Genomic DNA, 24,092 nt, shown 5'->3' with positions numbered 1-24,092 from the left:
AATCAAATAATCAAATAATAGCTACCAAATAAGAAAGATTTCATTAAATTAAGCCATACGGCATCTACAACTAATAGTACCAACAAAGTAATAAGATTGAAAGAAAGGGTACAAAACATCTACAACTAATATAAATCCTAGACATCATCATCATCATCATCATCATCACTTAAATTAGTGTTTTCGTTGCTTTCAAAAAGCGATTCTAAAAAATCCTCATCATCATCTTCTTCTAAATACTTCTTCAAAGCCTCCTCTCCTAACTCTTCCTCATCTTCCTCCTCTTGCATAGCATCATTCTGTACTTGCATTTCATCTCTTTGCGTTTCTTCTTGTTCCTCCTCCACATTTTCATTCTCATCCTCTATTTCAATTATTGTCAATGTTGTATCACCATTAACATCTTCTTGAAAGATAGATTCATCAGTAGGAGCATCCACTTGTGATCTTGCCTTTATTTTAAATACTGCACGACCACCGATCTTTATCTCTTTTGATATTTGGATAAGGAGCATAGCAAACTTGTTCCACTTGATATGCTAATACAAATGGGTCATATTTTGGAAATTTTTTGCTCCGATTAACATTCACAAGTTTATATTCCTTATGTACTTGCATTCCTCTTTCTGAGTTATCTATCCAATTACATTTGAATAAAATAACGTTGTAAGGGTTTTTCTCAAGATAAGACAACTCAACAACTTCATTTAGGGTTCCATAGTAGTCGCTCCTTCAGTCGAACTCACACACACTCCATTGTTAATTGTAGACTTTTCCAAATCTTTCCCATCTATGAAAGCTCGAAATTTGTATCCATTGATTGAATAACGCTTCCATGTTCTTACTTTTTTTGAAGGTCCATTTGCTAAGGCAACTACAACTGGATCTTTTAAATTATTTACCTAGAATTAATGATAAAGAACCAATTATTTACCAAATAATAATATAATTTAAATAAGCATTATAGAATATATATTATTTACTTACTTGACCTCTAAGCCAGTTAGGGAATTTTGTTTCAAATTTGTTCCAAATATCCTCGGCCATAGAAACCTCAGGATATTCTCTTTTGATGTAATCCTCAAACAACCTATTCAAAAATGCCGAATTAAGTTTTGAATTAATTTTTGCATGTTTTACTTGAAACAACGTTTAAAATTAAAAAATTTTTCACCTACCTTTCCATACGTTTCAACTCATCAGAATCACAATTAGATAAAACATAGAGGTGTGCACGTTCATATTCGTTATCTTCCAAAAATCTGTCACGACATTTTCCAGAAGTAGTGCCCTCATGATCTTGAAATAGCTCGGGCAAGGTAGAATACTTCGCCTTTTTCTGACCTATGTCAAGGTCTTTTGCCTTTGTGTCTATATGATCTTCAAAGTAAAAAGAACAAAAATTTGCTATTTCTTCAAGCAAATATGCGTTGCATAATGACCCTTGAACACGAGCTTTATTTCCAATTTTTTTTTTTAGATGATTCAAGAACCTACAAAAAAATTGGTTAAGAATGAATGAAATTAAGTATTAACCTTAAAAGGCTTCGTAAAAGATATTGATATTACCTCTCAAAAGGATACATCCACCTATATTGCACAAGACCACCCACTTTCACTTCATATGGCAAATGAATTGGCAGATGTTCCATTGAGTTAAAAAATGAAGGTGGAAGTATTTTTTCCAATTTGCAGATTATCTCGACAATATTTTTCTCGAGACTTGTTATTTTTTCAATTTGTACTGATGAAGTGCACAAGTCTCTGAAAAATTGACTAATCTCAGTTATGGCATTCCACTCATTTTTTGGGAGAAGGTGCCTTAAAGCAACCGGCAGTAAACGCTCCATAAACACATGACAGTCATGGCTTTTCAAGCCATGTAGCTTCAACTCATTCATATCGACACATCTTCTCAAATCTGAAGCATAGCCATCTGGAAACTTTAAATTACATATCCAATCACACAACACTTTCTTCTTCTCTCTTTTTTTCAAAACAACTGAATCCACCTTTCGCGACCTTGAACAAAGTTGTAAGATGTCTTTTTGTGCAATTGGGTTCAAGGTTGTCTTGTCTTTTCTATCCATCACCGTGTGAATTAGTTGTTCGAAAAAATTTTTCTCAATATGCATGACATCAAGGTTATGTCGAATTAGTAGTGTGCTCCAATATGGAAGCTCCCAAAAATACTTTGTTTCCACCACCCAATTCGTTTCGCTTTAACCGTCTTCAATTCATGGTCAGATGCATCTACGATTTTTGGTAAATCTTTCACACATTCCCACACTTGTTCGCCCGATAACCTCGTTCCAAAGAACATCGTTCTCTATTCTTCCTTTTCGAAAGTGGACTTTATCCTTGCGAAAAGTATGATCAATGTCTAAATATTGTCTATGACAATCAAACCAACTCCATTTTCTCGCTATCTTTGAAGCCAAGTCGATTTAGTCTCTTTTTTCGTACAACATGGACATGCATTCTCACCGCGGTTGACCAACCAGATAACATGCCATAAGCAGGAAAGTCGTTGATCGTCCATAGGAGTGCGGCTCTTAAGTCGAAGTTTTGTTTCCTAGACACGTCATATGTAAACAATCCCGTGTCCCACAATTGCTTCAACTCGTGAATTAGAGGTTGTAAATAGACGTCAAGGTTTTGTTTGGGACTCTTTGGTCCAGGAATAATTAATGTTAAGAACATAAATTGTCTTTTCATGCATAGCCAGGGTGGTAAATTGTAAGGTGTAAGCATCACCGGCCAGCATGAATATGTGTTCCCGAATGGCCCAAAAGCCGAGAAACCATCGGTGCAAAGTCCAAGTCTAACATTCCGAGGCTCGGATGCAAAAGAAGGATGAAGATGATCAAAATGTTTCCACGCCTCATTGTCACTTGGATGAGACATTGTCCCACTAACTCGGGGGTTTTCATAATGCCAACGCATTTGTTCCGCGAGGTTTTTGTGGCATAAATTCGTTGCAAACGTGGCCCTATTGGGAAATAATTTAAGAAATTTTCGGGGACCCTTTTGCCATTTGCATTCTTTGCACTTTTGTACCTAGCTCTACCACATTTTCTACAATTGTCGAGAAGAGCGTCGTCCATCCAAAAAAGCATACATCCATTAAAACATGCATCTATCTTTTCATGAGGAAGTTGAAGAGCTTTGAGAACATTTTTGGTTTCATAGAAGTTACGCATCAAAATATGATCTTGAGGAAGAAGGTCTCCCATGAGTGACGTGAAACCATCTACACATTTATGGGCTAAGTTGTATTCACATTTCGAGAGAGACAAGCCTTGCAGCCGATCGTAGCAATGAGAGCCGACATCCCTCGTAGACAAAGGTTGCTCGACGCGTTTTAACATTTGAAAAAAGGCTAATACATTGGGATTTGGAGATTCATCAACCACCTCGGCATTAAGAGCTTCTTCCCTAATTTGATCAATGCTATCGCGCAACGCATCCTCTACCATATCCCTATAAGGATTGTCAGAGGGCATTGCCATTTCCTCTTCCTCAACGGGAAATTTCTCTCCGTGACACACCCAATCATAATAGTTGTCACAAAAACCCTTTAGACCAAGGTGTTTTCGTACTTCTTGTTCAACTAATAACTTTTTATTTTTGCACTTACTACATGGACACCTAATTTCTTTATTTCTAATGAATTCGTCTTGTTGCTTAACATAATCAATGAATTTATTAACCCCTATTACAAATTCCTTCCTTAATTTTTTATTGGAATCCAACCTTTCATACATCCAGTTTCGTTCTAATCTCTTCATTGCAAATCTACATATATATTAGTAAATAAAAATTATTAATAAAAATGGTAAGAGCATTCATAAACTTATCTTTGAATTTTTCATACAACAACAACAACAACAACAACAACAACAACAAAAAAACAACAACAACAACAACAACAACAACAAAAAAAAAACAACAACAACAACAAAAAAAAAAACAACAACAACAACAACAACAACAACAACAACAACAACAACAACCACAACCTGCGCAAAAAAAAAATACTTTCAAGATCGTCCTTATCTCTCCAACCTAAACCCATCTTTGAATCTTTCATACCATTAGTAAATACCCAATTTTTTTCTTGATTGTAATGAGACAAAAATTCGGCAAAGACACTTCCTTACAGCTTCTCCAAATACATTATTTAGAATGAATTCTCACTCTACATATGTATTCGGAGAACATAAAAGGAAATGTCAATCAAATTTTGTCTCATAACAATCAAGAAAAAATTGAGTATTTACCACCTAAATGGCATAAAAGATTCAAAGACAGTCCCAAAACGGGGACTATTCAAGAATTACACCTAATGTGTAATCCCTGAACGGGTACTAGGTCATAAATATATTAACAATCACAACACAAGCATAAGATGAATTAATATTTGTAAAAAAATAAACATGACAACTAAACTATTTCTCTATTATTATGAGCAATAGATGAATTCAAAATTACTTCAATGTCGAGTAGCCTCATTTTATTTAATTATTTACATCAAAATTTCACTACCATCAACTATAATCGATTTAAAAGAGCTTTGAAATACTTAGCTCACTTCATGCAAACCAAAAATATAATTCCCTAAAACATAATTAAGCATTATAAAATTGATTTAAACATTCTAAATTGGCTTTTAACTAAATTTCACTAAACTTAACAATCCTAAACATCCTAAATTGGCTTTCAACTAAACTAAACAATTCTAAATATCCTAAATTGGCTTTCAACTAAACTAAACAATCCTAATAATACTAAGCATCCTAAACTAATCATAATTAATCAAAACAATAACCATAAACCCTAATTAATCAAAAGTAAAATTAATTAAACAAACCTTGTATTAATTAAGAGAAGGAGACAAAGGAAGGAGCGGCGGCGGCAGAACGAACGACGGCGGCGGCGGCACAGGGCGCGGAAAAAAAAAAAAAAAAAAGAAAGGGGAAAGGAGAAGAAAGGGGAAAGAAGAAGAAAGGGGAAAAAGGAAAAGGGAAAGGAGAAATAGGAGTGATTAGGGGAAGTAGGGTGGTGGTAGGAGTGGTGGTGGGAGTGGTGGTGGTGGTGGGAGTTTTTGAGGGAGACGGAGTTTTTGAGGGAGTCGAATAATTGAGGAGTGACAATGAAGAAGGATTTATTTCTTTGCCCCCGTATAAAGAATTCCTGCGACGGAAATTCCGTCGCAAAATTAAAATAATATTAAATTTCGCGACGGAATTTCCGTCGCAGGAATAAAAAATTATTATTTTTCCAGCGAGTATAGAGTGGTACAGCTGGACACTTAAGAAAAGATGCGACGGAAATTCCGTCGCATTAAAAATATTATTTTAATGCAGCGACGGAATTTCCGTCGCATAATCTAATATTATTTTAATGTTGCGACGGAATTTCCGTCGCAGACCTTCCCGCCATGTCAGAAAATTTGGCGGTATGGGAAAATAGGCTGCAACGGAAAACCCGTCGCAAGTCCGTCGCAGGTTCTGAGGCCCGTCGCAGGTTCCGTCGCAGGTTTAAATTTGCTACGGATTATTATTCCGTCGCATCGTGTCCGTCGCATCGAGTCGTTTTTTTTGTAGTGTATGGCATAACACTCACACTTGCCCCAAGGTCACATAGAGCTTTGTTGATTGTGGTGTCGCCAATGGTATATGGAATAGAGAAGCTTCCCGGATCCTTTAGTTTTGGAGGTGAACTTCCTTGTAGGATGGCGCTACTCACTTTAGTGAAAGCAATAGTCTCAAGCTTCCGGATGGATTTCTTCTTTGTAAGAATATCTTTCATATACTTAGCATAGGCTGGGACATGATTGATTAATTCCGTAAATGGAATTGAGACTTCCAAGTTTTTCACAATCTCCATGAATTTTCCAAGTTGGTCATCAAACTTAGGCTTAGCTTGACGACTTGGAAAAGGAAGTCTAATCACAATAGGCTCCTTCTCTTTGGCCTTTTCTTCATCCTTCTTTGAAGCTTCTTGAATGGTGGGTTCTTCTTCTTTAGAGTTTTCAACAACTCTTTTCTTGTCACTAGCATTCACAACATCTTCATCAACGGGCCTCTTCGGCCCTTCATACCTTGTACCACTCCTCAAATGGATGGCACTCACCGATTCTTGTCTTGGGGGATTACCTTGAGGTGGTAATTTCCCCTTTTGTCTTTGTGAACTTGAAGATGCCAATTGAGACATTTGGGTCTCCAACATCTTTATGTGAGCTAGGATGTTGTTGATGGTGATGTCTTTTGCTTGGCTATCCTTTTACATTTGAGTGAAAAACTCTTGTTGGTTCTTTTGCATTTAGAGGACCGCTTTTTGAACATCAAAACCTTGGTCATTTGTTTGATTGTATGGAGTTTGGTTTTGATTGTAAAAGGGTCTTTGAGCTTGGTTTCTCATTGGAGGTGGGGTGTATGTTGTTTGAGGGTTTTGAACATTTTGGCTTTTGTATGAGAGGTTGGGATGGAATTTGGTGTTTTCATTGTAATAGTTGGAATAAGGGGTACCATTCTTGTATGCTTGGAAAGCATTCACTTGTTCACTTGTTCCCCTACATTCACTTTGGTCATGTCCCAAAGTTCCACAACTCTCACATACTCCACTTGGAATTGATGAAGATGCCACCATGGCATTCACATGTTGCTTAGATTTGGAGGCTTCTTCGATCTTAGCCATAGCCTTCTCAAACTTCAAATTAATGGTATCAATATGAGCACTAAGTTGAGCACCCAATTGAGTAATAGAGTCCACTTCATGCTTTCCTCCTCTAGTAGCCTTCCGAGGTCTACTATATTGTGAGTTATGGACCGCCATTTCCTCAATCTTGTTCCATGTTTGATTATCATCAACTTTGGTAAATATACCATTTGATCCCATATTGAGAATGTTTCGGGAGTCTTCATAAAGACCATTCCAAAATTGTTGTACCAAGAACCACTCGCTAAGTCCGTGATGAGGACATAAGCGGCAAGTTCCCTTGAATCTTTCCCAAGCTTCATACAAAGATTCTTTGTCCCTTTGTTTGAACCCGGTGATTTGGGCTCTTAGCATGTTAGTCTTTTCCGGAGGATAGAATTTCTTGTAGAAAGCAAGTGCTAATTTCTTCCAAGAGTCAATCCCAAGAGTAGCCTTATCAAGGCTCTTCAACCATTGTTTTGCGGTACTGATCAGGACAAGAGTTGGTCGTCACACATCCAATCAAACACATTTATAATACTCAACAAACAACTAGTTAGCGGTAAGTCGAGGTCGATCCATGGGACGGTGTGCTTTGGGTTCTAAGTCTATCTATCTCAATTTATGCTAGTGTCACAATTTGTTTGGGTTTATAGTTGTGTTCTAGACTAATAAAAGTAATAAAGTAAAACAAGCAATAAAAGGAAGGATGTAAACAAATGGTTAAAGGTGCTAGGATGTCATGGGGTCATAGGGGATTCATAGTGTTGATCATACAAACATGTTTACAAGGTTGCAAGCAATTAATGTTGTGGGGGAACCGAGTTGGTTTATGTCTTACGGTTCTTAGGAAGAGTTGGGTCCCGGAGCCGAATCGATTAGATTGTACAACACCTACAAGTCGACTTACTTTCCTCCTAAGCAACTTCTATGCATGGTCTAACAAGACTCGAGTTGGTTTATATCTTACAAGTCAAGTTGAGTAGATAAGAGATGGTTCTGAATGCAAGGATTCATAGGCTTAGCATTTCATCAAACATAACATGTGCATAAAGTTGACATCACAACAAGCAAGCAATTTGATTATGAAAACATATTAGATTAAGCATGAATTAATCCCATGTTGGTTTCTCCTAATTACCCACTAATCCTAGCCAAGAAACTACTCACTCATTATTAAGTTTAGCATGTTAACAAGGTTGTCAATCATATTAACAAGGTAAAACATGATGAACAAGTAAGAATGATTAACAATAATTAAAACAAGGATTAAGAGGATTATACCTATGGAGATTCCAAAACAATAATGCAAAGAATAATAGAAGAAACTTGATTGATTGATGGAAGGTTGTCAATCTCCCAATAATAACCCAATAATCTTCAATTACCCAATAATAAACTTGAATGATAAACTTGAACAATAATTAAGGAGAGATTAATGTGTAATTTGTGGAAAGATTAAAGAGTAATCTATTCTAATCTACTCCTAATCTAATCTAAAGAAGGATTTTCTACACTAAAAACTTGATGAGATCCCCCCCTCCTTGATTATTTACAAGTGGGGTATTTATAGTAGGGATTCATTAGGTTAACTAAGGCTAAATTAGTAATTACACTTTTTAGTTTAGAGCAGGGAGACGCCGGTATTTTTCGAAGGAAGGGCTTCTTTCTTTGAAGCTTGAAGAAACGAATTTTGACTGCCTTGGAATCCGTGCGTCTTAGGCACGGGACGGGCGGATTCGGTGGTCTGGGCCCGGGCGTCTTTGAGAGAAGACGGGCGGATTCTGGAGATTCTGCCCGGGCGTCTTTGGGGGAAGACGGGCGTCTTCTGAGAAGACGGGCGGATTCCTGAGAAGACGGGCGGATTCTCTTCCAGTGAATTTTCTTGTTTTTCCCAGCCAGAAGACGGGCGTCTTGTGGGGAAGACGGGTGTCTTGAGGGGAAGACGGGCGTCTTGAGGGGAAGACGGGCGTCTTGGCGAACAGCTTCTTTGTTTGAGCTCGGATTGTAAAACGGACGTCATTTTCTCATCCGGACTCCTATTGGAGTGATTCAAAACCCTAGATCACTTGTTTTTTCGACGCCGTTCCATCTAGCATATTTTCAGAGCCAAAGGAGCAACCCTTGGTTCGGTTTTCGAGCGATTTCTTCTTGTAATGCCTTCCCTCTCGTCATTCTTACTTTTAACCCTTTGATCCTTCTATATACACTTTATTCCTACGTCTTTGGTCATCATTCTTGCCTCCTCTTCATACTAGTCCATCTAATATTATCAATAAGCTTCCAAATATGCACGAAAGACGGGAATTTCCGCCTTATTATCTCCTTTTCTACAAAACATATGAAATGCGATAGAAAAGCAAATAGGAAGGTTTTGACGGATAAAATGGCCATGAAATGCTATAATAGTATACAAAATAGGCTCAATTAGGGGACTAAATGTGCGCAAATAATGGTCACATCAAATATCCCCAAACCGAACCTTTACTCGTCCCGAATAAAGAGGTGACAAAAACTAGACCTTTATTTAAACTAACCTACTAATATAGCCGATATGAGACAATTAGCGGGTCTCACTCCGCCCCTTCAACTCACAACAAGACAACCATAAGGTAGGATGCCTTCTTGCAAGGCAAGGTGGGTCTTGCCAAAATGGCGACACATCCAAACATTAAGCACACAAAATCAAGTAATGGATGCATCTACAAAAGAATAGCCACTTTCCTCATCTAAGTGGCGGAAATTATCTACAAGGGAAGCAATTCAAGGGTACACACTCCTTCATAGATGCAATTTGTTCAAACTACTAAGCCTAGAAGGATACCAATAAATCACCTCCAAGTTGTGTCAAGCTAGGGTACCTTTGTCCTCAATCGTTAAATGCTTTTGTCAAGAATAGACTCCCTATGGTGTTAGAAACACTGGAGGATCGCGGAATTCCCCCTCTTGCCTAGACAAGAAGAAGGGCCGTCCTCTCTCCACCATGCACAAAAATGGATACGGTGGATAAAGGGATCAATAGATATTTGAGTTTCACTTTGGGAGTTTGCTTTCATTTTTGTTTTTCCCCCCAATTTCATGTGGCATATAACATTTGAGAACACTTTCTTGCCATTTCTTTTGATTTTTGGCATTTCAACACTTGACAACTTTCTTTGCATTCTTTTTGAACATTTTCAAAGTCACCCCATATGTAGTGAGGGTGGCTTATATTTGAAGCTTTAGGAGTTCTATTTTTGCTCCTCTTTTCATTTGATGCATTTTTTGCAAACTTTCTTTCACTTTTCATTTCATTGAACTCAAATTGATTTCTTTTTGTGCCCATTCCCTTTGATGACAAAATATGGTAGAACATGGATGAATGATGGTTGCATGGTTTCAAGGGTCACCTTGGAATAAACGGTAGCCAAGGAGTTATCACACCACAAGGTACTCTTGACTAGGCCTTAAACCATGGGTCAAAGGATACTAGCACGACACATCCTAGGGTGTTTTACAAGTATTCTAACAAGCAAAGTCTTAAGAAGAAAAAGCATCTACTAGGGCCTATATACACTTGTCAAGCTTCCCAAATAGACGGTTTCACAAAATTTTTCTAACATGCAAACTACATGCCATGATGCAACTAACATATAAACATCCTAATGCGTATGATTCTACCAACTAATATGCCAAATAATCTAAATGCAATCCTAAATTCACATTGTTATACCGCATCAATCAAAATAAAGCCACATAGTCATTAACATAAAGAGGAAAAAAGAGATTGGAAAGATCATACCATGCGGTCTTCAATATCCTCATGTCTCGGATGTGACGTAGTCGATCAATGTGAACAAGGATAAACAAACATAATATATACAAACAATATATACAAGACTACACTACAAAGGAAAAGAACTTGTTTTTGGCTTTTTAAATTTTTCAAATTTTTATGGTTTTTGTTTTTATGAAATTAAAGAACATATTTTTGGGATTTTTCGAAATTTTTCAATTTTTATGTTTTTTGGAATATAAATTCCCATTCCCCACTTTATTTTGGACATTGTCCTCAATGTACATGTAGGAGTAGGAATGAAAAAAGAAAAAAACATGTTTTTGGATTTTTGATTTTTTTGAAATTAAAGTACAAATGCAATGATATGATATGAATGAATGCATGCTCTAACTAAATGCAATTCTATATGACATATATAACAAATGAATGCAATCTACACTATATTATATGATGCATGATTTAAACTATGGTCACTTATGATCAAACCTCCCCAAACTGATTTAAACACTATTTCTAGTGTAGAAAAGAATAGGATTGGTCATTAGTGACTATGCATGAATTCTAATATATATGCAACTAACTACATGAATCATGTGAGATATATTACAATGCACACTATACTATATGAACTAACTAATGTAAATGCAATATGAAACATAATACAAATGCAAGCTAAATGTATATGTAAATAACTAAATGCAAGTGTAAATGTAATGCAAAGTCAAAGGAAAGGATATCTTACAAATGGTGGTTTGAGGGAGGACTCCACCAAACTCATTCATATTCCATTATCCATGGAGCTCAATGCTCTCAATAGTTGATCAAAGGTTTGTGAATGGTCCTCAAGTAAGCATGAATAAGTCTTGAACCATTGAAAAATAGAGTAGGGCCAATCCATGAGGGACCTCCCTTTGAACTCCTTCCCCTTCTTCTTTGCTTTGTCATGATAGCCTTTCCGGCTCTTAAAACTAACAAACTTGGGATTCTTGTCATAGGGGGTTTTCCGGTTGCTCCTATTTCTTCCAAATTTGATGACGAAAATACTTGGACTAGGTGATCTTCCAAGAATAGAAGGTAAAATTTCATGGTCTTGATGATGGGATGTCTTAGGAGTTGGGATAGTGGATGTCAAATTTCCACATAAAGACTCCTTCTTAACCTTTTCTTTGAGCTTCCCCACTAAGTAATTCTTGTATGACGATTTGACTTTCGTGAGAAGGTCCATAATGTCATCTCCAACTATCATGGGCTCCATAGTGGGTGTGAAAAGGTTCTCATGAAGGCATTCCTCCTCTTCATCGAAGCAATCTTCAAACTTCTCAAGGATGGGTTCCTCAAGAAAGCTAATCCCATAACTCCATTCATCATTTGAGTCCATATTTCCCTCATCATCTTCTTCCATAGATGCATCATCATCGCTTTCTCCATATGAATCATAAATAGGGGCTTCACTCTTCTTCACCAACTCATTCTCCAACACCTCAACATCTACTTCAAATGACACACCCTCATACTCACAAAGGCTAAGAGTATTTGGCTTACTCAACCTCATGTCTTCATCATCAAATACCACACTTTCATACTCACAAGAGCTCAAGGAGGTTGGCTCTTTCCACTTCACATCTTCTTCATCAAAGGTCATTGCCTCAAAATCACATTCATGTTCAATGCTCAAGGATTGGTGGGGAGTGTTTGTTTGGGTTGCTTTCATTTGGGCAATTCGAATTGCCAACTCCTCACCATGGGTAACAATGCTTTGGAGAACATTGTTCCTATTTTGGCTCTCTTCTAGCATTTGTTTGAAGAAGTTTTGTTGATCTCCCATCATTTGGAGGATCACATTTTGAATGGGCTCATTTTCTTGTTGTGGGTAGGTGTGGAAGTTCTCATATTGTGGCATTTGGAATTGGTTGTGAAGTGAGTTTTGGGTGGATGGTTGTTGTTGATATTGGGTGTGGTGATTTTGGTGGGAAAAATTGGGGTAGTAGTTAGGATTTTCATTGCACGAATAATAAGGTAGGTTTGTGTTGACTTGCTCCTCAAACTCCCCATACCCATAGTCATACTCAAAGAATCTACCACATACTCCATATGTAAAATCTTGAGCCATCATAGCTAAGACAAGGAAACAACTACAAGCATGGAGACTACACAAAAATGGTAAGAACAATCCTTGAGGAACAAGTTCCTCAAGGTGAAAGCAAAATCAAAATAGACAAACAAGTAAGAACTTAATCACATAGCACCATCCCCGGCAACGGCGCCATTTTGATGTAGATGTGATGTCGTCGGGTCAGGCGAATTGTAGCAGGGGAAGACGGGCGGATTTGGAGCAAGACGGGCGGGCAAAAAGAGGGGAAGACGGGCGTCTTTGGGAGAAGACGGGCGGATTCTCTTCCAGTGAATTTTCTTGTTTTTCCCAGCCAGAAGACGGGCGTCTTGTGGGGAAGACGGGCGTCTTGGGGAAGACGGGCGTCTTGGCGAACAGCTTCTTTGTTTGAGCTCGGATTGTAAAACGGACGTCATTTTCTCATCCGGACTCCTATTGGAGTGATTCAAAAGCCTAGATCACTTGTTTTTTCGACACCGTTCCATCTAGCATATTTTCAGAGCTAAAGGAGCAACCCTTGGTTCGGTTTTCGAGCGATTTCTTCTTGTAATGCCTTCCCTCTCGTCATTCTTACTTTTAACCCTTTGATCCTTCTATATACACTTTATTCCTACGTCTTTGGTCATCATTCTTGCCTCCTCTTCATACTAGTCCATCTAATATCATCAATAAGCTTCCAAATATGCACGAAAGACGGGAATTTCCGCCTTATTATCTCCTTTTCTACAAAACATATGAAATGCGATAGAAAAGCAAATAGGAAGGTTTTGACGGATAAAATGGCCATGAAATGCTATAATAGTATGCAAAATAGGCTCAATTAGGGGACTAAATGTGCGCAAATAATGGTCACATCAGGTACCCATCAAAGAAAAAGGAAATAAGACCCATCCAATTTGGTCTTGAGTAACTCCGGTTTGAGAAATCGCATCACAATAGTCACAAAAAGTCTCCATGTGAGAATGAGGGTCTTCACTAGGCATCCCCCCAAATTGGCTTCTTTCGACTAATTGGATAAATGCGGATTTTGTAATGAAATTACCGGTCAAATGTTGTGATGTGAGAGTACCATTTGGTAGGTTCTCCTCGGTTGGTACAGAATGTGATGAAAATTTTGGCATTGTGGGTTGATTTTGTGGTTGATTATGTGTTGGGTTATCCTCTCCTTCTCTTGCAAAAGGGTTGATGAACTCAATGTTATTTGGTTGAATGTCCACAATCTCACCAATACCTCTCAAAGTATTCCTAGCAAGTCTTCTATTGTTGGTCAAAGTTCTTTTAATTTCAAGATCAATGGGTAACAAGTTACCTTGTGATCTCCTAGACATGCAAAATATCAAACAACTCGAAAACAATTAGAACAAACCTTGAGGAGTTTGACTTCCCCAAGGTAAAGAAAGACACAACTAAAAAGCAATCAAAGAAAATCAAATCAAGTTAACACCGTCCCCGGCAACGGCGCCATTTTTGGTTCGTCGGTTTTGTTACTCGTCGTCAAAAGTTAACTAGACCAAAACAATATTTATAACTTCACAAACTAGTCTACTATTAGTAAAGAAGTAAGTAAAGGTCGGATCCCAAGGGACGGGTATTGATGTAGGATTTTCGATTGCAAATGGCCGTGTCTAAGGGTGTCGCAATTTGGGTTGAGGTAGGAGATCAACTAAACTAAATAACAATGCAAACAAAATAATGAAAACAAGCAAGATGATTAAAATGAGATGTAAAAATTGATTAAAAGCACTAGGGTGTCATGGGTTCATTGGGGATTCATGGGATTTGATCATACAAACATGTTCTCTACTAGATGCAAGCAATTATTGTTGTGATGGGATCGAGTTAGTGTATATCTTACAATCCCTAGGAAGGTTTGGGTCCCGGAGCCGAATCGAGTAGATTGTACAACACCTAAAAGTCGACTTAATCCTCCCTATCCAACTATATGCATGGTCTAATGAGACTCGAGTTGGTTTATATCTTACAAGTCTCATTGAAAAGATAAGTGATGGGTAAAAAATACAAGGATTCATAGGCTCGCATTTCATCAAACATAACATGTGCATAAGTTGAAATCACAACAAGCAAGAAAATTAATTATGAAAGCATATTAGATTAAGCATGAATCAATCCCCATGTTGGTTTCCCCTAATTCCCCATTAACCCTAGTTAAGGAAACTACTCACTCATTATCAAGTTTAACATGCTAACAAGGTTGTCAATCATACTAGCAAGGCAAAACATGATGAACAAATGAAGATGATTAACAATAATTAAAAAGGATTAAGAGAGAATTACACTTATAAAGATGATTTCTAATAATAAAGCAAAGAATAATAGAAGTACTTGATGATTGATGGAAGGTTGTCAATCCTCCAAATAAACCCCAAATAATCTTCAATTACCCAAAATAAATGATGAACAATAGAGAAATTAAGTAAAGATTAAGAAATGAGATTTGTATTAATGCTAAATTAAGAGTTGATTACAAGATTAAGATGAGATTAAGAATGCATAAGAAGAACATGATAATCCAATTAGTACAATGGGCTATTTATACTAAGGATTAGGTACATAAATTAGGGTTACTAAGGGCTTAAATGACGATTAAGACCCTTAAGAAAAGTTGAGGAAGTGCTCCTCTCGAAGGAGATGCGCATATCCGTTTTCATAGTCTTCAAGAAATACGCTCGTCCCGAGCGGCTTGGCTGAGGAACGGTTTGCACTGGAGAGGAATCCGAGCGGATTGGGGGTCGGGACGCTCGGATCACAAGGCCTCAAGACGAGCGTCTTGGGCACGAGACGCTCGGACTGTAGCAGGGCGACGCTTGTTGGAGATGCACGGATCCTTTCACCATTGCCCAATTACTTTATTATCTACATAGGCCTTCTAACATTGTCTTCCCTTTGATGCTTGGTCATTGAATTCGATCAATTTAGCTCCATTTTGCCATGAAAATGCAAGGTTTGCACTCCTTTCCTACCAAGGGATCAAAACCTCAAAGAATATGCAAAACGAAAGACTAAAGATAGTAAATGACCCAATTATGCACTAAAAAGCATAGGAACGAGGCTAATTCGGGGACTAAATATGCTCAAATATGAGTCACACCACTTTACTTATGAGTCGTCTCACCACGAGACTCGTCCAAAGGCGTCATGCCACTACGTTGGACGTGAGTCGAAGTCCGGTCAACACCGTCATGTTATAAATAGAGTCATCACCGAGGTACCACACACAGTCACCCTCGTCTTGTTGAGTCTGATCTTTGTCCCGTCCTTCGTGTTGTCTGCATTCAGTCTTTGAACCGTGTCGGATTGAGTTGTAATGTGAGCCATTTTTCTGCCTCAGAACCATGGCCCCGTCTTCAGCTTCGTCCAACAACAACAGCGACAACAGAGATCTCACAAATCGCCGCCTAGCTTGACCTACTCACTTGCTCTTAAGGTCACTCTGGATCGTGTCGAGATCCGTATCGACACCCTGGAAAACAAGGAAACTGGAGAACACAACACTCCGCCCTTGACTGAAACTGAGAAAAGGCTCAAACTCCTGGAAGAACAACTCCTAGCCCGGGGTAACAATATCCACCTTGAAAACAATCGAAGATTTGAACCCGTTGGGGATCAACTACCTGACAACTTTACCCTGACTGATGTGCCCAAATTCAAGGGAGTGGAGGACTCACTCAATCACATTCGAGCCTTCAAAGACTACATGGCCATAAAAGGGGTCAAACAGGAACTTTTCACCCGGATCTTTCCATCATCCTTGGAACCGATCTCTCGCCAAGGGTACTACTCCCTTGCCCCGAAGAACCTCACTACCTGGGATGAGGTCGCAGTTGAATTTGCTAAGCAATATGCCGACAATGTCGAAATCCAAGCCAATACCCGTACTCTTGAGGTCCTAACCCAAAATGTTAAGGAGGGATTCACCGAATTCTTGACCCGTTGGAGGAGAGTAAGCACTCAGTTGGTCAGCAAGCCGAGTGAGTCAACTTTGGTGGAAAAGTTTGTCAACAATCTCCGCCTGGTGTATGCCAACTTACTGAGGGACCAAAACATCAAGACGTTCCAGGATCTGCAAATCCTTGGAACACGCATTGAAGACGACCTCCGAAAGGGTGTCCTGGCCAAAATCACCGGTAGAGGCTACCAGGGATCCACGTCAACCGGATCTCGCCCTTATAGTCAAAAGAACAAGATTGACGAGGTCAACCTCCTCGAGCCAACCGCCAAGAAAGCTGAGCGCCCTCAAAGAGTGTTCACCAACATAGGGTTAACTTATGCAAGCGCCCTGAAAAGGCTTATAGACCAAGGGAAGTTACAACCGATCGGACCCTCCCCGGATCCGTCTGATGCTAAGAAATCCCGCTTCTGGAACCCTAATGCCTACTGCCAATACCACCAAGGGAAAGGTCATGACATGGAAACCTGTTTCAAATTCAAACACGTCATTCAGGACATGATCGAGAAAAGGGAATTACCTTTGCCTCCACCGACTAAACCAAACAACAAGACAAACCCTTTGGGAATCCATGCTATCTCCGATGATGAGCCAACCTTGGACTGCTCACACCTCATCTCACCAATTGATGACGAGGTGAATGCCTTGGAGAAGGATGCCTCGGATGGGGTATTCGTGTTCAGTGCCGCAACTATGCTTGCCATGTTCCAACAAGTTAAGGAAGCTATAGCCAGTCTCTCCAAAAGGATTACCCGACTTGACGACGCCTACCGACGACTGATTTTCAATCCCCCAACACCACGCCCAAGGGAGGGTCCCCAAGCACCTAAAACTACCCTCACCAGGAAGGATTGCTCCCGCGACTATTCTGGCATGCACCTCACAATAATCACCCTCACAATAATCGCCCCCACCATAATCAACCTCACAAAAACTACCCTCACAAAAATTACCCTCACAAAAATCTCCCTCACAAAAACTGCCCACCGAGGAATATCCCTCCGAGGTACCCTCGAGATCCCGAAATCAATGGTATCTGGAGAGATGATGATGAGGATATCTATATAGTCCCAGGGAAAGAGAAACGGGAAAAGAGATCGGTCATCTTACCCGGTCCGGAGGCCCCTATAAAAACCCGAACAATTCAACGGTCGCTCCAACTACGAATGACCAAACTGTCCCAGACGTGGACACTCAACCGAAGGCTCCCGAGAATTCGATCCTCAAACAACTGCAGAAAGCAAAAGCCGAAATTTCAATTTGGCAACTGATTTCTACATCCTTCGAGTATCGGCAAGCTCTACTATAAGCCTTGGGAAAACTGATTGTGCCCTCTACCTCTTCCCCCGAAGAAGTAGTGGCACACGTGACAAAGGATGTCCCCGACTTGAGCAACCCGGTCATATTCTCTGATGAAGATATCCCTCCCTTCGGAGCCAACCATAACATGGCCCTGTACATCACCGTACAATGCCTCAAAAAGAATATGCCTATGGTTCATGTGGATGACGGATCCGCGGTAAATGTCATTCCCCTCAAAACAGCTCATAAACTGGGTATCAAGGAAACTGATTTGGTCCCAACCAATCAAGGCGTACGCGCTTATGACGGCACTCGTCGTAAGGTCGCATGGCTTATCACTCTAACCGTCGCAACCGGACACTGGAAAGGCAAACCAGTTTTCAGGTAGTCGACATCGACGCCTCCATCAACATGCTTCTGGGACGTCCCTGGATCCACGCCGTCAAGGCAGTTTACCTCCACCCTTCATCAGAAAATCAGGGTCCCCTTTAACGGGAAAACGATCACGATTCCTGCTTCCCCGATCAAAACCGTCATGAAAAAGGGAATAGCCTCCCAAACCATCGAGGAAGACGACAACGAGATGTGGGGATTTCAAGCTGTGAATGCCCTAACTGATGAATCAGCACCCTCTGATTGTGACCCGTTTTCCAACCTCACAGTCAACCGTATTCTGATGCGCCAGGGTTATTTCCCGGGTTTACCCCTAAATCCGCTAAAGAGCACCTTACCTCCCTTGAAACAAGCTAAGGTCCCCAATATCCCCTTCGGGCTGGGCTATGAACCTACCGATGAAGATATCCAGGAGATGAACCTCCTAGTTCGAAAACACAAGAAGCACGGAGTTATCCTCCGTCCCTATCATCTGACCCTCAATGGATACTTTGTCCCCAAGGGAGAGTTCGAGCTCTACCATGGCTTTCCGGAGCTGATCTATGACTCTGTGGCCAAGGTCAGGTAACCGGGTGTAGAAGTCTTTCAGGACTGCTACTTCATCCCTAACAACGCCGAAGCTGCATCAACCGAGTCTAAGTCGTCCCCATGCCTCGACGGACAAGCTGTCACACTCCTCTTTGGGGAAGATAACATCAAGCACCTCGACTATGAGGACATCATCAATATTGCTCTAAGGGATAACCAGTTCGACCCCACCTCCTTGATCTCTGATACTGACCCGGAGAGGGCTACACAAGGCTGGAGGAATACTTTCAAGTGGACCGATCGCCAATGCCGCGTTCTCAAGATCACAACTGGAGAAGGCCGTATGTTCAAAGAGGGAAGTGAAGAATAATCTGAGTCTGAGTTGGAGTGAGAGTCTGTCTTAGATCCTTGCACTCCTGATGTCCCAGTCAAGGTCCCATTCCCGCTGTTTTATCACAAGCTTGTGGTTGCTTCAGAGGCTGAGTCAACTAGGGTCGTCCTCACTCCTATGGAAGGTGACAACCTGGAGCCTGTTCCAGGGGCCACCTCCTCTGCTATGTCGCCTCTGACCGACCATGAGATGTCTGTCCTGTCTGAGCTTTTCGCTCGAGTCAACTTAATGAACGCTAAGTTTGCTTATTACTCGTCTCAATTTAACTGCAATGCAATTCTGAAGGACTTTGAGGAATTAGACTTCAGTGACTACCCACCTCACTTAGCCAAAGAACTTGACAAACGGGAAACCAGGACCCCCATCACTGAGGAGACCGAACCTATTAACGTAGGAACCGACAACACACCTCAAGAACTTAGGATAGGGATAACCCTTGACCCCTCGGAAAGACGACAATGTTGGAGCTAGTGTCCTCCACAGTTAGTGTGATAACGTGTATAAATCTCTTATAGGTTCACAGGGTATACTTAGTATTTTATCAGTTGATTAACGTTTACTAATAACGGTTGGCTTGCTAGAAGTTTGACGTTATTATCATACTGATGGCGGTGATCAACCGGTCCCTAAAAGTCACACCTAAAGGATGTGTTTGAGAGATGTGATTGTATGAAAATATAATCACATTGATTCCTTATATGACTAAAAGGTTAGTCCATGTATTTGACTAAAAAGTTAGTCAATGTGATGATGAGACGATTATTTAATACAATTAAATAATATTAGTTGAGACGAATTAATTGTTAATTCGTAAATTGAATATAAACAGTTATATTTAATTAATGTATATAATGTTAGCTTAAACGAATTAAGATGTTAATTCGTAATTAAACGTAAACGGTTATATTTAATTAGCAAATTATAAATATGCGGTATTTATAGTTAATGTATATATTATACGAAATTGTCATAATAAATGTTGACAGACCGGTATTAATAAATCGACTGCAAACTGTTGTGTGTGGACTTATTAATACATGACGACATAAATGATAATTGATAATAATATACACATTTTATACAATATGATAACTACCAAAAATACGAAGATTTTTTCTCCTTATTTTTGGTGTTACACGGTTTAAAAGAAAAAAAAAGGAAGAAAAATATCTTCCCTATTTTCTCTCCATTTACACGGTTAAAAGAGGAGAGAAAAGGGGATTATTTTTCTCACTTGTTTTTCACACAAACACTCTCATCACACAAAAACCCTAAAAATAATTAGAAATTAGGGTTCCTTTTTCTAGCAAAAATTAGGCATTTCTCGGAGCATCTTGGGTGCAACGATTAGGAGAATATCGATCTCGATATTTATTCTTAGGCCAAATTGCTAGGACCGAAGGTTAATTCTAATCCTTTTCTTTTGTTTATGCAATTCGTTTATGACTCGTAATTTCATATTTCATAATTTCGTTATAATCCGAATTTTTTGTTGATATTAATAAATCGACTACAAACTGTTGTGTGTGAACTTATTAATACATGACGACATAAATGATAATTGATAATTATATATAAATTTTATACCACATGATAACTACCAAAAATAAGAATATTTTTTCTCCTTATTTTTGGTGTTACACGGTTTAAAAGAAAAAAAAGGAAGAAAAATATCTTCCCTATTTTCTCTCCATTTACACGGTTAAAAGAGGAGAGAAAAGGGGATTATTTTTCTCACTTGTTTTTCACACAAACACTCTCATCACACAAAAACCCTAAAAATAATTAGAAATTAGGGTTTCTTTTTTTAGCAAAAATTACGCATTTCTCGGAGCATCTTGGGTGCAACGATTAGGAGAATATCGATCTCGATATTTATTCTTAGGCCAAATTGCTAGGACCGAAGGTTAATTCTAATCATTTTCTTTTGTTTATGCAATTCGTTTATGACTCGTAATTTCATATTTCATAATTTCGTTATAATCCGAATTTTTCTTGATGAAATATACCTTTCTTGATGAAATATACCGATATTTCCCACAAGTGGTATCCGAGCATAGGCCACGAAATTATTTTATATGATTTTCATAAATGGATTTAAAAAAAAAAACTTTCGGCCGTTTCAATTTTTTTATCGAGATGATTTTTTCGTTTTTTTGATGCATTGTTTCATTTTGATTTATTGATATTGTTGTTTTAATATGTTAAGATGATAATATGATAAATTTGTAGATGTTTTGATTTAATAAGAATTAAATTGAAATGTAAATGGAAATTGTTTTGATTGATGATATTCATTTGTTTTGCTATATAGTTTTGGCATACTTGTTATTAAAGAACCATGATTCATTAATTTAATAATGTTCAAATCAATTGTGATGAATGAAATATTCAGATAATCGATTTAATCATAATTTAGATATTCATTTTAAGAGGTTAAATTGAATCATCTAGTTTGGATCTATGTTTAAATTAAATGTTGATGATTATGCCAATCTTGTTCTAGTAGCAACTTTAAACAAATTTGTTCATTTTAAATGGGTTGTTTTCGAAAAAAAAAAAAAACTGTTTTTTTTCGAAATTTTGGGCAAAATGCCGCAAGCAATAAAAAAAAATCGTTTCTTTGTGTGATAATGCCGAGAGCAAAAAGAAAAAAAAATTTCGTTTTTTGTTTGTTTTGGCCATTAATTATTATAAATTATATCTATAATGTATGGTTATTTGTTGTGAAAAAGTTCACAAATTTTAGATACCCAATTATTTTAAGGTGGTTTAAAATAATGTTAGATTAATTCACATTACAAGTTAATGTGTATTAAGATTGGAATTATTGTGAGTAATTGAGGAATTGTCACATAATTTTGATCATTTTAAAATCGGTGGTTTGGATAAATTACTCTACATAATTAAGGAATTATGTCTTGAATGATTAATTTATAGTTGATGCATTTTATTTAGTTGTATGAATTGTTGAATGGTTTATTTAAGTATTTTTGCAATCGGTTGTAATTTTGTATTACCTAGTGTGGCCTTAGTTGATTATGTTTTCATAATGATGGGAACATAATCTTGATGTAATTTTGAGATCTCGAATCTCCTTTAATTTTCTTTAGTATTATGTTTTTGAAATTAGAATGTAAATAGGTTTATTTTGTAATTTATTTATTGTAATTTTGAGAAGACTAAAGATGGAGATTGGATTGCTCACTCCCGCTACATGGACCAAGATGGAACATCAAGACAAGCTTCTAGGGTCCTAGGAAGGATTCCAAAGTTGTATTTATGTTCATTTTGATAGATAGGCCACACTAGGACTTTATTTTTGTTTTACGTTTTTCCATTCTTGTTGCTTTTCTTCGCATGATAATTAGTGCATCATATTCCGCCTAAACCAAACCACCTACTTAAATGCATGAAAATTGACTCATATAGTTTGGATGTTAGTTATCATGGACATAAAGATGTCACACTATTTTAAGCCATCATCTTAGTTTATTCATTCTCGCATGCTAGATATTAGTTCACTTAAAATGTATTAAAATAAAGTTGATGGGATCTTCCTCTAAAACTAAAATTGATACTAGTCTTTATAGGCCAAACAACTATGAATCCCTTCTTCGTCGGTAGGCATATATAACCTTACTCTCTCCATATGACCCCTTCTACGTTGGGTAAGTAGTTTGTGTTGACTTATTTTACCTCAACATTATAATCCGAAGAGTTTCTCGACATTATGATGGACTATAGATAAAATTTACAGAAATTTATCAACCAAGAATTCTAAAAGTAGAATTAGCCAAGAGGTTGGCTTATCAATTTATAGATAATTGAGTCTTGGAATCATTTATATAATTCTTGAGGGAGGTCAATTGTATAAATGCTTGAGTCATCGCTTATAACAGTTTTCCATTAGACTTAAATCATAACGATGAGTATGCTTATTATATTTTTCTTCTTCTTTTCGCAGTGTAGAATTCGTTTTATATTGATAATACTGCTTACAACAAATGGCTGGAAATAATGATGTCCCTATGCCAAGTGCCACACTTGCATGCGAGTCCTGGCTCAAAACTTTCATGGACCAGATGAATCAGTCCACACGACTTAAGAATGACGGGTCCAACTTTGCGGACTGGGAGGCATCATTAAGGAATGCTACCATTGCTGACGGTAAGCTCAAGTACTTAACTGAGCCAATACCGCCAAACCCAGGCCCCAATGCAAGAGGTAACGAGTCACTTACTTATAGTGACTTCGTTATGGAAGCGGGTGCGATAAAGAACATACTCATTTTTGCAATGGAAACCAATTTGCAAAGACGCTTCATTGCCCAAGGTGCAAACAAGATTTTCACCACGCTCACTAATGAGTTCTCAAAAGCACCGAGAATCGTTACTTATGATCATACCTGTCGCTTCTTTGATGCGAAACTCCAGAAGGGCTAACCGGTTAGCCCACACATTCTTAACATGATTGAGAATGTCGATAAACTGGAGGCACTTGATTGCAAAATCAGTGAGAGAATAGTCATTGACCGTATGCTTCATTCACTTCATGATGGTTTTGCCCTTTTCAGGGCAAATTACTACATGAATGACATGAAGAAAAGTCCTCATGAGCTACACTCACTTCTCGTACAGACCGAGAAGGATATGAAATTGAGTGGGAGCATGAAGCAAGATGTTCTCATGATTTCCAACAAGAATAAGGGTAAGGACATAGCTCACGGCGACCTAACTGTAGGAAAGCCAAAGTTTAAGAAGTCAGAAAACGGTAAGAGTGGGCCTGGTGAGACTAGTGGCTCACAAGGCAAGGCAAAGAGCATGGACGGTAACGTTGAGTGCCACCATTGTCACAAGATTGGGCATTGGAGGAGGAACTGTCCCGTGTACCGTGAGGACATAAAATCAGGCCGCGTCAC

General features: G+C 38.5%; 1 protein-coding gene and 1 non-coding gene across 2 annotated transcripts in view; one reads left to right on the top strand and one right to left on the bottom strand.

Moving 5' to 3' along the window:
- LOC141613666 (uncharacterized) overlaps window positions 1-24,092 on the bottom strand; it is a 49,927-nt gene that overhangs the window by 1,942 nt on the left and 23,893 nt on the right. The gene's annotated exons all lie outside the window — the stretch shown is intronic.
- On the top strand, window positions 6,971-7,077 carry LOC141615742 (small nucleolar RNA R71). Its single transcript, XR_012530145.1, has one exon. It is a non-coding gene; the product is annotated as a small nucleolar RNA R71 (small nucleolar RNA).

The sequence above is a fragment of the Silene latifolia genome, chromosome 11 (genome assembly GCF_048544455.1).
Source record: "Silene latifolia isolate original U9 population chromosome 11, ASM4854445v1, whole genome shotgun sequence".
Lineage (NCBI taxonomy): Eukaryota > Viridiplantae > Streptophyta > Magnoliopsida > Caryophyllales > Caryophyllaceae > Silene > Silene latifolia.
The sequence above is the reverse complement of the archived record's forward strand: the minus strand, read 5'-3'. Positions and strand labels throughout refer to the sequence as shown.